This window comes from Grampus griseus, assembly GCF_964374135.1.
Source record: "Grampus griseus genome assembly, chromosome: 16".
NCBI lineage: Eukaryota > Metazoa > Chordata > Mammalia > Artiodactyla > Delphinidae > Grampus > Grampus griseus.
Genome location: NC_139010.1, coordinates 19,038,003 through 19,050,432, shown reverse-complemented (window position 1 = coordinate 19,050,432; position 12,430 = coordinate 19,038,003).

The window sequence follows — 12,430 nt, the reverse complement described above, 5'->3', positions numbered from 1 at the left end:
GAACCCTAAGCCTAACACTTCCCCGAAGCCTGACCCTCACCCGTCCCCTAATCCTAACCTGTACGCTAACGCTAACCCGTGCCCTCACACGTACGCTACCCCTAAAGCGTTGTCGTAGCCTCACTTGGACCCTAAACCGTCCCCGTCCCCTAACCCTAACCCTAGCCCGAACCCTAACCCTAACCCTTCCCTGAAGCCTGACCCTCACCCGTCCCCTAATCCTAACCCGTACGCTAACGGTATCCCACGCCCTCACACGTACGCTCTCCCTAAAGCGTTGTCGTACCCTCACCTGGACCCTAAACCGTCCCCGTCCCCTAACCCTAACCCTAGCCCGAACCCTAACCCTAACCCTTCCCCGAAGCCTGACCCTCACCCTTCCCCTAATCCTAACCTGTACGCTAACGCTAACTAGCGCCCTCACATGTACGCTCCACCTAAAGCGTTGTCGTACCCTCACCTGGACCCTAAACCGTCCCCGTCCCCTAACCCTAACCCTAGCCCGAACCCTAACCGTAACCCTTCCCCGAAGCCTGACCCTCACCCGTCCCCTAATCCTAACCCGTACGCTAACGCTAACCCGCGCCCTCACACGTACGCTCCCCCTAGAGCGTTGTCGTACCCTCACCTGGACCCTAAACCGTCCCCGTCCCCTAACCCTAACCCTAGTCTGAACCCTAAGCCTAACACTTCCCCGAAGCCTGACCCTCACCCGTCCCCTAATCCTAACCTGTACGCTAACGCTAACCCGCGCCCTCACACGTACGCTCCCACTAAAGCGTTGTCGTACCCTCACCTGGACCCTAAACCGTCCCCGTCCTCTAACCCTAACCCTAGCCCGAACCCTAACCCTAACCCTTCCCCGAAGCCTGACCCTCACCCGTCCCCTAATCCTAACCCGTACGCTAACGCTAACCCGCGCCCTCACACGTACGCTCCCCCTAGAGCGTTGTCGTACCCTCACCTGGACCCTAAACTGTCCCCATCCCCTAACCCTAACCCTAGCCCGAACCCTAACCCTAACCCTTCCCCGAAGCCTGACCCTCACCCGTCCCCTAATCCTAACCCGTACGCTAACGCTAACCCTCGCCATCACACGTACGCTCCCCCTAAAGCGTTGTCGTACCCTCACCTGGACCCTAAACCGTCCCCGTCCCCTAACCCTAACCTTAGCCCGAACCCTAACCCTAACACTTCCACAAAGCCTGACCCTCACCCGTACCCTAATCCTAACCCGTACGCTAACGCTAACCCGCGCCCTCTCACGTACGATCCCCCTAAAGCGTTGTCGTACCCTCACCTGGACCCTAAACCGTCCCCTTCCCCTAACCCTAACCCTTGCCCAAACCCTAAACCTAACCCTTCCCCGAAGCCTGACCCTCACACGTCTGCTAATGCTAACCCGTATGGTAACGCTAAGCCACGCCCTCACACGTACGCTCCCCCTAAAGCGTTGTCATACACTCACCTGGACCCTGAACCATCCCCGTCCCGTAACCGTAACCCTAGCCCAAACCCTATCCCTAACCCTTCCCCGAAGCCTGACCCTCACCCGTCCCCTAATCCTAACACGTACGCTAACGCTAACCTGCGCCCTCACACGTACGCTCCCCCTAAAGCGTTGTCGTACCCTCACCTGGACCCTAAACCGTCCCCGTCCCCTAACCCTAACACTAGCCCGAACCCTAACCCTAACCCTTCCCCGAAGCCTGACCCTCACCCGTCCCCTAATCCTAACCCGTACGCTAACGCTAACCCGCGCCCTCACACGGACGCTCCGCCTAAAGCGTTGTCGTACCCTCACCTGTACAATGAACCGTCCCCGTCCCCTAACCCTAACCCTAGCCCGAACCCTAACCCTAACCCTTCCCCGAAGCCTGACCCTCACCCTTCCCCTAATCCTAACCCGTACGCTAACGCTAACCCGCGCGCTCACATGTACGCTCCCCCTAAAGCGTTGTCGTACCCTTACCTGGACCCTAAACCGTCCCCATCCCCTAACCCTAACCCTAGCCCGAACCCTAACCCTAACCCTTCTCCGAAGCCTGACCCTCACCCGTCCCCTAATCCTACCCCGTACGCTAACGCTAACCCGCGCCCTTACACGTATGCTCCCCCTAAAGCGTTGTCGTACCCTCACCTTGACCCTAAACCGTCCCCTTCCCCTAACCCTAACCCTAGTCCGAACCCTAACCCTAAACCTTCCCCGAAGCCTGACCCTCACCCGTCCCCTAATCCTAACCCGTACGCTAACGCTAACCCGCGCCCTCACACGTATGCTCCCCCTAAAGCGTTGTCGTACCCTCACCTGGGCCCTAAACCGTCCCCGTCCCCTAACCCTAACCCTAGGCCGAACCCTAACCCTAAACCTTCCCTGAAGCCTGACCCTCACCCGTCCCCTAATCCTAACCACTACGCTAACGCTATCCCACGCCCTCACACGTATGCTCCCCCTAAAGCGTTGTCGTACCCTCACCTGGACCCTAAACCGTCCCCGTCCCCTAACCCTAACCCTAGCCCGAACCCTAACCCTAACCCTTCCCCGAAGCCTGACCCTCACCCTTCCCCTAATCCTAACCTGTACGCTAACGCTAACTCGCGCCCTCACTTGTACGCTGCACCTAAAGCGTTGTCGTACCCTCACCTGGACCCTAAACCGTCCCCGTCCCCTAACCCTAACCCTAGCCCGAACCCTAACCCTAACCCTTCCCCGAAGCCTGACCCTCACCCGTCCCCTAATCCTAACCCGTACGCTAACGCTAACCCGCGCCCTCACACGTACGCTCCCCCTAGAGCGTTGTCGTACCATCACCTGGACCCTGAACCGTCCCTGTCCCCTAACCCTAACCCTAGCCCAAACCCTAACCCTAACACTTCCCCGAAGCCTGACCCTCACTCGTCCCCTAATCCTAACCTGTACGTTAACGCTAACCTGCGCCCTCACACGTACGCTCCCCCTAAAGCGTTGTCGTACCCTCACCTGGACCCTAAACCGTCCCCATCCCCTAACCCAAACCCTAGCCCGAACCCTAACCCAACCCTTCCCCGAAGCCTGACCCTCACCCGTCCCCTAATCCTAAACCATACGCTAACGCTAACCCGCGCCCTCACATGTACGCTCCCCCTAAAGCGTTGTCGTACCCTCACCTGGACTCTAAACCGTCCCCGTCCCCTAACCCCTAACCCTAACCCTAGCCCGAACCCTAACCCTAACCCTTCCCCAAAGCCTGACCCTCACCCGTCCCCTAATCCTAACCCGTATGCTAACGCTAACCCACGCCCTCACACGTACGCTCCCCCTAAAGCGTTGTCGTACCCTCACCTGGACCCTAAACCGTCCCCATCCCCTAACCCTAACCCTAGCCCGAACCCTAACCCTAACTCTTCCCCGAAGCCTGACCCTCACCCGTCCCCTAATCCTAACCCGTACGCTAACGCTAAACCACACCCTCACACGTAAGCTGCAAGTAAAGCGTTGTCGTACCCTCACCTGGACCCTAAACCGTCCCCGTCCCCTAACCCTAACTCTAGCCCGAACCCTAACCCTAACCCTTCCCCGAAGCCTGACCCTCACCCGTCCCCTAATCCTAACCCGTACGCTAACGCTAACCCGCGCCCTCACACGTACGCGCCCCCTAAAGCGTTGTCGTACCCTCACCTGGACCCTAAACCGTCCCCGTCCCCTAACCCTAACCCTAGCCCGAACCCTAACCCTAAACCTTCCCCGAAGCCTGACCCTCACCCGTCCCCTAATCCTAACCCGTACGCTAACGCTATCCCACGCCCTCACATGTACGCTCCCCCTAAAGCGTTGTCGTACCCTCACCTGGACCCTAAACCGTCCCCGTCCCCTAACCCTAACCCTAGCCCGAACCCTAACCCTAACCCTTCCCCGAAGCCTGACCCTCACCCTTCCCCTAATCCTAACCTGTACGCTAACGCTAACTCGCGCCCTCACATGTACGCTCCACCTAAAGCGTTGTCGTACCCTCACCTGGACCTTAAACCGTCCCCGTCCCCTAACCCTAACCCTAGCCCGAACCCTAACCCTAACCCTTCCCCGAAGCCTGACCCTCACCCGTCCCCTAATCCTAACCCGTACGCTAACGCTAACCCGCGCCCTCACACGTACGCTCCCCCTAGAGCGTTGTCGTACCCTCACCTGGACCCTAAACCGTCCCCGTCCCCTATCCCTAACCCTAGCCCGAACTCTAAGCCTAACACTTCCCCGAAGCCTGACCCTCACCCGTCCCCTAATCCTAACCTGTACGCTAACGCTAACCCGCGCCCTCACACGTACGCTCCCCCTAAAGCGTTGTTGTACCCTCACCTGGACCCTAAACCGTCCCTGTCCCCTAACCCTAACCCTAGCCCGAACCCTAACCCTAACCCTTCCCCGAAGCCTGACCCTCACCCGTCCCCTAATCCTAACCCGTACGCTAACGATAACCCGCGCCCTCACACGTACGCTCCCCCTAGAGCGTTGTCGTACCCTCACCTGGACCCTAAACCGTCCCCGTCCCCTAACCCTAACCCTAGCCCGAACCCTAAGCCTAACACTTCCCCGAAGCCTGACCCTCACCCGTCCCCTAATTCTAAACCGTACGCTAACGCTAACCCGCGCCCTCACACGTACGCTCCCCCTAAAGTGTTGTCGTACCCTCACCTGGACCCTAAACCGTCCCCGTCCCCTAACCCTAACCCTAGCCCGAACCCTAACCCTAACCCTTCCCCGAAGCCTGACACTCACACGTCCCCTAATCCTAACCAGTACGCTAAAGCTAACCCGCGCCCTCACACGTACGCTCCCCCTGAAGCTTTGTCGTACCCTCACCTGTACACTGAACCGTCCCCGTCCCCTAACCCTAACCCTAGCCCGAACCCTAACCCTAACTCTTCCCCAAAGACTGACCCTCACCCGTCCCCTAATCCTAACCCGTACGCTAACGCTAACCCTCGGCCTCACACGTACGCTCCCCCTAAAGCGTTGTCGTACCCTCACCTGGACCCTAAACCTTCCCCGTCCCCTAACCCTAACCCTAGCCCGAACCCTAACCCTAACACTTCCCCGAAGCCTGACCCTCACCCGTCCCCTAATCCTAACCCGTACGCTAACGCTAACCCGCATCCTCTCACGTACGATCCCCCTAAAGCGTGGTCGTACCCTCACCTGGACCCTAAACCTTCCCCTTCCCCTAACCCTAACCCTACCCCGAACCCTAACCCTAACACTTCCCCGAAGCCTGACCCTCACCCGTCCCCTAATCCTAACCCGTACGCTAACGCTAACCCGCGCCCTCACACGTACGCTCCCCCTAAAGCGTTGTCGTACCCTCACCTGGACCCTAAACCATCCCCGTCCCCTAACCCTAACCCTATCCCGAAACCTAACCCTAACCCTTCCCCGAAGCCTGACCCTCACCCGTCCCCTAATCCTAACCCGTACGCTAACGCTAACCCGCACCCTCACACGTACGCTCCCCCTAAAGCGTTGTCGTACCCTCACCCGGACCCTAAATAATCCCCGTCCCCTAACCCAAACCCTAGCCCGAACCCTAACCCTAACCCTTGCCTGAAGCCTGACCCTCAACCTTCTCCTAATCCTAACCGGTACGCTAACGCTAACCCGCGCCCTCACACGTACACTCCCCCTAAAGTGTTGTCGTACCCTCACCTGGACCCTAAACCGTCCCCGTCCCCTAACCCTAACCGTAGCCCGAACCCTAACCCTAACCCTTCCCCGAAGCCTGACCCTCACCCGTCCCCTAATCCTAACCCGTACGCTAACGATAACCCGCCCCCTCACACGTACGCGTCCCCTAAAGCGTTGTCATACCCTCACCTGGATCCTAAACTGTCCCCGTCCCCTAACCCTAACCCTAGCCCGAACCCTAACCCTAACCCTTCCCCGAATCCTGACCCTCACCCGTCCCCTAATCCTAACCCGTACGCTAACGCTATCCCACACCCTCACACGTACGCTCCCCCTAAAGCGTTGTTGTACCCTCACCTGGACCCTAAACCGTCCCCGTCCCCTAACCCTAACCCTAGCCCGAACCCTAACCCTAACCCTTCCCCGAAGCCTGACCCTCACCCTTCCCCTAATCCTAACCTGTACGCTAACGCTAACTAGCGCCCTCACATGTACGCTCCACCTAAAGCGTTGTCGTACCCTCACCTGGACCCTAAACCGTCCCCGTCCCCTAACCCTAACCCTAGCCCGAACCCTAACCGTAACCCTTCCCCGAAGCCTGACCCTCACCCGTCCCCTAATCCTAACCCGTACGCTAACGCTAACCCGCGCCCTCACACGTACGCTCCCCCTAGAGCGTTGTCGTACCCTCATCTGGACCCTAAACCGTCCCCGTCCCCTAACCCTAACCCTAGTCTGAACCCTATGCCTAACACTTCCCCGAAGCCTGACCCTCACCCGTCCCCTAATCCTAACCTGTACGCTAACGCTAACCCGCGCCCTCACACGTTCGCTCCCACTAAAGCGTTGTCGTACCCTCACCTGGACCCTAAACCGTCCCCGTCCTCTAACCCTAACCCTAGCCCGAACCCTAACCCTAACCCTTCCCCGAAGCCTGACCCTCACCCGTCCCCTAATCCTAACCCGTACGCTAACGCTAACCCGCGCCCTCACACGTACGCTCCCCCTAGAGCGTTGTCGTACCCTCACCTGGACCCTAAACTGTCCCCATCCCCTAACCCTAACCCTAGCCCGAACCCTAACCCTAACCCTTCCCCGAAGCCTGACCCTCACCCGTCCCCTAATCCTAACCCGTACGCTAACGCTAACCCTCGCCATCACACGTACGCTCCCCCTAAAGCGTTGTCGTACCCTCACCTGGACCCTAAACCATCCCCGTCCCCTAACCCTAACCTTAGCCCGAACCCTAACCCTAACACTTCCACAAAGCCTGACCCTCACCCGTACCCTAATCCTAACCCGTACGCTAACGCTAACCCGCGCCCTCTCACGTACGATCCCCCTAAAGCGTTGTCGTACCCTCACCTGGACCCTAAACCGTCCCCTTCCCCTAACCCTAACCCTTGCCCAAACCCTAAACCTAACCCTTCCCCGAAGCCTGACCCTCACACGTCTGCTAATGCTAACCCGTATGGTAACGCTAAGCCACGCCCTCACACGTACGCTCCCCCTAAAGCGTTGTCATACACTCACCTGGACCCTGAACCATCCCCGTCCCGTAACCGTAACCCTAGCCCAAACCCTATCCCTAACCCTTCCCCGAAGCCTGACCCTCACCCGTCCCCTAATCCTAACACGTACGCTAACGCTAACCTGCGCCCTCACACGTACGCTCCCCCTAAAGCGTTGTCGTACCCTCACCTGGACCCTAAACCGTCCCCGTCCCCTAACCCTAACACTAGCCCGAACCCTAACCCTAACCCTTCCCCGAAGCCTGACCCTCACCCGTCCCCTAATCCTAACCCGTACGCTAACGCTAACCCGCGCCCTCACACGGACGCTCCCCCTAAAGCGTTGTCGTACCCTCACCTGTACAATGAACCGTCCCCGTCCCCTAACCCTAACCCTAGCCCGAACCCTAACCCTAACCCTTCCCCGAAGCCTGACCCTCACCCTTCCCCTAATCCTAACCCGTACGCTAACGCTAACCCGCGCGCTCACATGTACGCTCCCCCTAAAGCGTTGTCGTACCCTTACCTGGACCCTAAACCGTCCCCATCCCCTAACCCTAACCCTAGCCCGAACCCTAACCCTAACCCTTCTCCGAAGCCTGACCCTCACCCGTCCCCTAATCCTACCCCGTACGCTAACGCTAACCCGCGCCCTTACACGTATGCTCCCCCTAAAGCGTTGTCGTACCCTCACCTTGACCCTAAACCGTCCCCTTCCCCTAACCCTAACCCTAGCCCGAACCCTAACCCTAACTCTTCCCCGAAGCCTGACCCTCACCCGTCCCCTAATCCTAACCCGTACGCTAACGCTAAACCACACCCTCACACGTACGCTGCAAGTAAAGCGTTGTCGTACCCTCACCTGGACCCTAAACCGTCCCCGTCCCCTAACCCTAACTCTAGCCCGAACCCTAACCCTAACCCTTCCCCGAAGCCTGACCCTCACCCGTCCCCTAATCCTAACCCGTACGCTAACGCTAACCCGCGCCCTCACACGTACGCGCCCCCTAAAGCGTTGTCGTACCCTCACCTGGACCCTAAACCGTCCCCGTCCCCTAACCCTAACCCTAGCCCGAACCCTAACCCTAAACCTTCCCCGAAGCCTGACCCTCACCCGTCCCCTAATCCTAACCCGTACGCTAACGCTATCCCACGCCCTCACACGTACGCTCCCCCTAAAGCGTTGTCGTACCCTCACCTGGACCCTAAACCGTCCCCGTCCCCTAACCCTAACCCTAGCCCGAACCCTAACCCTAACCCTTCCCCGAAGCCTGACCCTCACCCTTCCCCTAATCCTAACCCGTACGCTAACGCTAACTCGCGCCCTCACATGTACGCTCCACCTAAAGCGTTGTCGTACCCTCACCTGGACCTTAAACCGTCCCCGTCCCCTAACCCTAACCCTAGCCCGAACCCTAACCCTAACCCTTCCCCGAAGCCTGACCCTCACCCGTCCCCTAATCCTAACCCGTACGCTAACGCTAACCCGCGCCCTCACACGTACGCTCCCCCTAGAGCGTTGTCGTACCCTCACCTGGACCCTAAACCGTCCCCGTCCCCTATCCCTAACCCTAGCCCGAACTCTAAGCCTAACACTTCCCCGAAGCCTGACCCTCACCCGTCCCCTAATCCTAACCTGTACGCTAACGCTAACCCGCGCCCTCACACGTACGCTCCCCCTAAAGCGTTGTTGTACCCTCACCTGGACCCTAAACCGTCCCTGTCCCCTAACCCTAACCCTAGCCCGAACCCTAACCCTAACCCTTCCCCGAAGCCTGACCCTCACCCGTCCCCTAATCCTAACCCGTACGCTAACTCTATCCCACGCCCTCACACGTACGCTCCCCCTAAAGCGTTGTCGTACCCTCACCTGGACCCTAAACCGTCCCCGTCCCCTAACCCTAACCCTAGCCCGAACCCTAACCCTAACCCTTCCCCGAAGCCTGACCCTCACCCTTCCCCTAATCCTAACCTGTACGCTAACGCTAACTCGCTCCCTCACATGTACGCTCCACCTAAAGCGTTGTCGTACCCTCACCTGGACCCTAAACCGTCCCCGTCCCCTAACCCTAACCCTAGCCCGAACCCTAACCCTAACCCTTCCCCGAAGCCTGACCCTCACCCGTCCCCTAATCCTAACCCGTACGCTAACGATAACCCGCGCCCTCACACGTACGCTCCCCCTAGAGCGTTGTCGTACCCTCACCTGGACCCTAAACCGTCCCCGTCCCCTAACCCTAACCCTAGCCTGAACCCTAAGCCTAACACTTCCCCGAAGCCTGACCCTCACCCGTCCCCTAATTCTAAACCGTACGCTAACGCTAACCCGCGCCCTCACACGTACGCTCCCCCTAAAGTGTTGTCGTACCCTCACCTGGACCCTAAACCGTCCCCGTCCCCTAACCCTAACCCTAGCCCGAACCCTAACCCTAACCCTTCCCCGAAGCCTGACACTCACACGTCCCCTAATCCTAACCAGTACGCTAACGCTAACCCGCGCCCTCACACGTACGCTCCCCCTGAAGCTTTGTCGTACCCCCACCTGTACACTGAACCGTCCCCGTCCCCTAACCCTAACCCTAGCCCGAACCCTAACCCTAACTCTTCCCCAAAGACTGACCCTCACCCGTCCCCTAATCCTAACCCGTACGCTAACGCTAACCCTCGGCCTCACACGTACGCTCCCCCTAAAGCGTTGTCGTACCCTCACCTGGACCCTAAACCTTCCCCGTCCCCTAACCCTAACCCTAGCCCGAACCCTAACCCTAACACTTCCCCGAAGCCTGACCCTCACCCGTCCCCTAATCCTAACCCGTACGCTAACGCTAACCCGCATCCTCTCACGTACGATCCCCCTAAAGCGTGGTCGTACCCTCACCTGGACCCTAAACCTTCCCCTTCCCCTAACCCTAACCCTACCCCGAACCCTAACCCTAACACTTCCCCGAAGCCTGACCCTCACCCGTCCCCTAATCCTAACCCGTACGCTAACGCTAACCCGCGCCCTCACACGTACGCTCCCCCTAAAGCGTTGTCGTACCCTCACCTGGACCCTAAACCATCCCCGTCCCCTAATCCTAACCCTATCCCGAAACCTAACCCTAACCCTTCCCCGAAGCCTGACCCTCACCCGTCCCCTAATCCTAACCCGTACGCTAACGATAACCCGCCCCCTCACACGTACGCGTCCCCTAAAGCATTGTCATACCCTCACCTGGACCCTAAACTGTCCCCGTCCCCTAACCCTAACCCTAGCCCGAACCCTAACCCTAACCCTTCCCCGAATCCTGACCCTCACCCGTCCCCTAATCCTAACCCGTACGCTAACGCTATCCCACACCCTCACACGTAAGCTCCCCCTAAAGCGTTGTCGTACCCTCACCTGGACCCTAAACCGTCCCCGTCCCCTAACCCTAACCCTAGCCCGAACCCTAACCCTAACCCTTCCCCGACGCCTGACCCTCACCCTTCCCCTAATCCTAACCTGTACGCTAACGCTAACTCGCGCCCTCACATGTACGCTCCACCTAAAGCGTTGTCGTACCCTCACCTGGACCCTAAACCGTCCCCGTCCCCTAACCCTAACCCTAGCCCGAACCCTAGCCCTAACTCTTCCCCAAAGCCTGACCCTCACCCGTCCCCTAATCCTAACCCGTACGCTAACGCTAACCCGCGCCCTCACACGTACGCTCCCCCTAAAGCGTTGTCGTACCCTCACCTGGACCCTAAACCGTCCCCGTCCACTAACCCTAACCCTAGCCCGAACCCTAACCCTAACCCTTCCCCGAAGCCTGACCCTCACCCGTTCCCTAATCCTAACCCGTACGCTAACGCTAACCCGCGCCCTCACACGTACGCGCCCCCTAAAGTGTTGTCGTACCCTCACCTGGACCCTAAACCGTCCCCGTCCCCTAACCCTAACCCTAGCCCCAACCCTAACCCTAACACTTCCCCGAAGCGTGACCCTCACCCGTCCCCTAATCCTAACCTGTACGCTAACGCTAACCTGCGCCCTCACACGTACGCTCCCCCTAAAGCGTTGTCGTACCCTCACCTGGATCTTAAACTGTCCCCATCCCCTAACCCAAACCCTAGCCCGAACCCTAACCCAACCCTTCCCCGAAGCCTGACCCTCACCCGTCCCCTAATCCTAAACCGTACGCTAACGCTAACCCGCGCCCTCACACGTACGCTCCCCCTAAAGCGTTGTCGTACCCTCACCTGGATCCTAAACCGTCCCCGTCCCCTAACTCTAACCCTAGCCCGAACCCTAACCCTAACCCTTCCCCGAAGCCTGACCCTCACCCGTCCCCTAACCCTAACCCTAGCCCGAACCCTAACCCTAACCCTTCCCCGAAGCCTGACCCTCACCCGTCCCCTAATCCTAACCCGTACGCTAACGCTAACCCGCGCCCTCACACGTACGCTCCCCCTAGAGCGTTGTCGTACCCTCACCTGGACCCTAAACCGTCCCCGTCCCCTAACCCTAACCCTAGTCCGAACCCTAAGCCTAACACTTCCCCGAAGCCTGACCCTCACCCGTCCCCTAATCCTAACCTGTACGCTAACGCTAACCCACGCCCTCACACGTACGCTCCCCCTAAAGCGTTGTCGTACCCTCACCTGGACCCTAAACCGTCCCCGTCCCCTAACCCTAACCCTAGCCCGAACCCTAACCCTAACCCTTCCCCGAAGCCTGACCCTCACCCGTCCCCTAATCCTAACCCGTACGCTAACGCTAACCCGCGCCCTCACGCGTACGCTCCCCCTAGAGCGTTGTCGTACCCTCACCTGGACCCTAAACCGTCCCCATCCCCTAACCCTAACCCTAGCCCGAACCCTAACCCTAACCCTTCCCCGAAGCCTGACCCTCACCCGTCCCCTAATCCTAACCCGTACGCTAACGCTAACCCACACCCTCACACGTACGCTGCAAGTAAAGCGTTGTCGTACCCTCACCTGGACCCTAAACCGTCCCCGTCCCCTAACCCTAACCCTAGCCAGAACGCTAACCCTAACCCTTCCCCGAAGCCGGACACTCACCCGTCACCTAATCCTAACCCGTACGCTAACGCTAACCCGCGCCCTCACACGTACGCTCCCCCTAAACCGTTGTCATACCCTCACCTGGACCCTAAACCGTCCCCTAACCCTAACCCTAACCCTAGCCCGAACCCTAACCCTAACCCTTCCCCGAAACCTGACCCTCACCCGTCCCCTAATCCTAACCTGTACGCTAACGGTAACCTGTGCCCTCACACGTACG